This window comes from Haematobia irritans, chromosome 4, assembly GCF_050003625.1.
Source record: "Haematobia irritans isolate KBUSLIRL chromosome 4, ASM5000362v1, whole genome shotgun sequence".
Lineage (NCBI taxonomy): Eukaryota > Metazoa > Arthropoda > Insecta > Diptera > Muscidae > Haematobia > Haematobia irritans.
Genome location: NC_134400.1, coordinates 45,660,930 through 45,664,632, shown reverse-complemented (window position 1 = coordinate 45,664,632; position 3,703 = coordinate 45,660,930). Strand labels below are relative to the sequence as shown.

General features: G+C 29.4%; 1 long non-coding RNA gene across 1 annotated transcript; it reads left to right on the top strand.

The window, feature by feature from the left end:
- The first annotated feature begins 1,665 nt into the window (after window positions 1-1,665).
- On the top strand, window positions 1,666-3,216 carry LOC142237142 (uncharacterized). Its single transcript, XR_012722364.1, has 6 exons — window positions 1,666-1,795; window positions 1,925-1,967; window positions 2,139-2,203; window positions 2,613-2,678; window positions 2,808-2,880; window positions 2,975-3,216. It is a non-coding gene; the product is annotated as an uncharacterized LOC142237142 (long non-coding RNA).
- Window positions 3,217-3,703: the final 487 nt, after the last annotated feature.

Genomic DNA, 3,703 nt, shown 5'->3' with positions numbered 1-3,703 from the left:
GAAATTTGGTACATGATGTTTGTATATGGTCTCTAACAACCATACATAAATTGGTACACATTGGTTCATAAATATATATAGCCCCCATATAAATCAATCCCCAGATTTGGCTTGCGGCCCGTCTAAGAGAAGCAAATTTCATCCGATCCGGTTGAAATTTGGAACATGGTGCTAGTATATGGTCTCTAATAGCCATGCAAAAATTGGTCCACATCGGTCAATAATTATACATAGCCCCCATATAAACCGATCACCAGATTTGATTTCCGGAGCCTCTTGGAAGACCAAAATTCATCTGATTCAGTTGATATTTGGTACGTGGTGTTAATACATAGCCTCAAACACCCATGCAAAAATTTGTCGAAATCGGTCCATAATTATATATAGCCCCATATAAACCGATCCCCAGATTTGACCTCCAGTGCCTTTTGGAGAAGCATCCGATCTGGTTGAAACTTTGTACGTGGTGGTATGATATTTAACAACCATGCCCAAAGTAGTCCATATCAGTCCATAATTATATATAGCCCCCATATAAACCGATCCCGAGATTTGGTTTTTAAGCCTCTTGGAGGAGCAAATTTCATCCGAGTCAGTTGAAATTTGGTACATTGTGCTAGTATATGGCCGTTAACAACCATGCCTAATTCGGTCCATATCGGTTTATACACAGAAAAAAAAGTGTCTCGTAAATTTAAGAAAATTTTTACAATAATTTATTACAAGAATTTTCCAGAATTTTAGTTCATTTTTCGCTTCTTCAACGAAAATTAACTACTCGGAAGGAAATTTTACAAATTCTAAGTAGCAATCGTTTAGTTCATGGCCTACGAAATACGATGGAAATTTCCTTAAAAAATTTCTTAACTGGTAGTTAAAAATTCGTTTGTCATGCTATAAAACTACTTGTGAAATGTAAAGTATTTTGTAAATAATAAGTGCAATTTACTATAAGATTTTTTTGTATGAGAAAATATTTTTTTACGAAAAATGAACTTGAAAGTGGATAGCAATTTCTTACTGCCAATTCCTATAGTTAATAATTGTTAGTAAAAAATTACCCAATGAAATATTTTTAGTTCACATGTAATTAAATTTATAGACATTTTCGTCAAAAATGGTAGATAACATTTCTTGAAAATTTTGCAGATTTTAAGTTAAACGTTTCATTGTTCGTAAACTGGTGTGCCTTTACGAATATTATTCTTAGAGTAAATTGTCAGCAGATGCGATGAACTAATGCATAGTACAGAGATCTTTATCGGCATAGTGGAATGTGATTAATGTAAAGATGATGTTACTTGAGTTTTGTTGTGTATACATGAGCGTGGGGTTGTTTTTATTTTTGTTCATTTAGTGGTTTGCGTGTGTGTGTTTGTTATTCGCGGATGGTTTATTTGGCCGGATGAGGTGTTGTTTTCAATAAAGGCACATGTGTTTTTGTTGTTGTAGGAATGTTTTGGCTTTGCTTGGTTTTGTTTGGCATGCTTCAGTTGTATAGTTGGCGTTGGCGTGGGCTGTTGCATCTTTTAAGTAGCTATGCAAGAAGGGAGTATAAAGGCATGGAATATTTTGGATTTTTGAGACATATACTGGTGTTTGTTTATTAAACCTTTTAAATGAAAGTTATTAATATTTTATCGGTAGTTTAGAAAAAAGTTATTACGAATATTTAGGAAAATATGTTGAAAGTGTATTGAAATTTTTATTATTCTATGTAAAAAATTAATAGTCAATTCCAGATGAATTTAGAAAATTTTTGTTATATCTCAGCGTATAGTTTATTCATAAATTGGTAAGTATTTTTTTAATATGACTTTCTTTTAAAAAGAATATTTTTTATGTATATTATTATTTGTTAATTAATTTTTTTGGAAACCAGTTTAATGTTTTTCTTTGTTGTAAAAACAATATTTAATTTCAGAGCAACTCCAGATGGATTCGAACAAATAAAAAATAGAGAATTGGTAAGTTTTCTTTTAAAAATTGGCTTTATTTTAACTAGAATATTTACGTTTTTGTGACCTTTTTATCATCAAAATTACAGGTTTTTAATGCCTTATTTTAGTATTTCTTTAATCAAATTTTTTGGAAACCAATGTAATATTTTTAATGTAAAAACAAATATTTAATTTCAGAATAACCCCTTAAACATTTGGACAAATTTTTCGTACTCCTTTGCCTGTAATTTAATAGTGAATTGGTAAGGATTCTTTAACTTTCTTTTAGCCCTGGACAGTCATCCTTATTTTTTGTACATTAACGTCAGCCTTCGTCATTTTGACTACGGCTCATTTCAAGACGCTAAAATTTTCATCGTGAGCGAAAAAGTGAACCAAACTTGATTTTATTTTCTTATTCAATTTGGTTTTAAGTAGTATAAAACAAAAATTCATAAAACGGTCGAATTAGTATAACTTAAATTCACCATTTCCCAATAGACTAAAAAAATCGAATAGACTAAATCGAAAATGAAATTACGTGTCGTCATTTTGACGAATGATGACTGTCTAGGGTTATCAAGAATATTTGGTTTTTAATGCATATTATTATTTTTTTCATTAGATATTTTGAAAACTTATTTAATAATTTTATTTAATATTTAATTTCAGAGTAACCCAAATAAATTTGGACAACTTTTTATATTTCCCCTCAGCGTACAATTTAATAGAGAATTGGTAAGTTTTATATTAAAACTTTGGCTTTCTTTCAACTAGAATATTTATTTTATTATATCCTTCACATCGATAACAACACAATTTTATGAGTTTATTTAGAATACTTCATTATATCTCTAATTGTTTCAGGTACAAATTTTATGAGATACGTTTTCCAAAGAGTTGAATTCTTTACACCATTTGATAAAATGCCTCAAATATGGTAAGTTACAAGCTAAAATGAAGAATTAAAAATTATATTTCATTACATGGTGTTAATTTTTAACAATTTTCATTTTTGTTTCCATTTTTTCCAGCAAGATATGTGAAAAAACTACCTACGATGAATAAAAAGAGGATAAGTCAAAATGTCCAAACAGCGGGTTCAAATGAACTACTTTCTGTTCCACGTGGTCATAATTTTTATTCACAAAAAAACATTGTATTAAGAACTTTCATCATAAGTTTTTATAATAAAGTACTTTTGCTTAAAGAAAGTTTAATTTTAATGTATGAAAATTTTCATAATAGTAAAACGGTTTGTTGTTCCTTTAATTAATTAATTTCTCTGTACTGTGGAATGATTGATTTTAAAATAGTTTAGTCGTCGACATTTTAAAGAGACTGTTAACCAATTTTTATTATCGGGTTTCCCACAAAATAAGCAAGTAAACCAAAATAATACTGACTTTTTAACTTGGTAGGGGTATATAAATCTTATGGTGTTGTAAAAATGAACTAAACTACAATGTTATAGATGAACTAAAATTTAAGAAAATTATAAACTAGACAAGTTGAAAAAAATCTTAAGGGCTAAATTATGGTCAATATTACTACAGTTTAGTTCATTTTGCAATGGAAAAGGGTTCATTGTTTTTTCAGTGTAGTTATATATAGCCCTCAGATATATCGATCCCCAATCACACAAAAATTGGTCCATATCAAGTTCATAATTGTATATAACCCCCATATAAGCGACCCCCATATTTCAATTCTGGCTCCCTACGTACCGTGCAAAAGTCCATATCGATTCGTAATTATTTGTA